The sequence below is a fragment of the Gavialis gangeticus genome, unplaced genomic scaffold (genome assembly GCF_001723915.1).
Source record: "Gavialis gangeticus isolate Ggan-Ray unplaced genomic scaffold, GavGan_comp1, whole genome shotgun sequence".
Lineage (NCBI taxonomy): Eukaryota > Metazoa > Chordata > Crocodylia > Gavialidae > Gavialis > Gavialis gangeticus.
Genome location: NW_017729005.1, coordinates 3,250,256 through 3,250,816, shown reverse-complemented (window position 1 = coordinate 3,250,816; position 561 = coordinate 3,250,256). Strand labels below are relative to the sequence as shown.

The window sequence follows — 561 nt, the reverse complement described above, 5'->3', positions numbered from 1 at the left end:
CTAATGAACCCATGTTGGTTGCCCCTAAGCATAATCTGCCCTGCTGGCCCCTTGTGGACATGTGCTAGAATAATTCTCTCAGAAAGCTTGCCCAGGATCGAGGTAAGACTAACTGGCCTATAGTTTCCCGGGTCTTCCTTCCTCCCTTTTTTGAAGATGGGAACCACATTGGCCCTCTTCCAGCCCTCTGGCACCACACCAGAGCACCACGAGTGCTCGTAAAGTTGTGCCAGGGGTCCCTCAATGACCTCGGCTAATTCCCTCAGCACTCGGGGGTGGAGATCATCCGGACCAGCTGATTTAAATACATTCAGTCCCTCCAGAAGTTCCCTGACTAGCTCCTCACTGACCCTTGGCCTAGGTGCGCCTCCCCTGGGGCCTGAGAGGGGCCCAGTGGGGGGGATGATCCGGTCTCTGCTCAGGAAAATGGAGGAAAAGTAGCCGTTAAACAGGTTAGCTTTGTTGTCTGGTGTGACTACCAAATTTCCTACTGTATCTTGCAGGGGTCCTATGTTACCCAGTACCTTCTTTTTGCCCCCTAGGTATTTAAAAAAGGACTTC

At 52.2% G+C, this 561-nt stretch overlaps 1 protein-coding gene across 1 annotated transcript in view; it reads left to right on the top strand.

Annotated features, from left to right (window-relative positions):
- RAPGEF5 (Rap guanine nucleotide exchange factor 5) overlaps positions 1–561 on the top strand; it is a 267,967-nt gene that overhangs the window by 84,879 nt on the left and 182,527 nt on the right. The gene's annotated exons all lie outside the window — the stretch shown is intronic.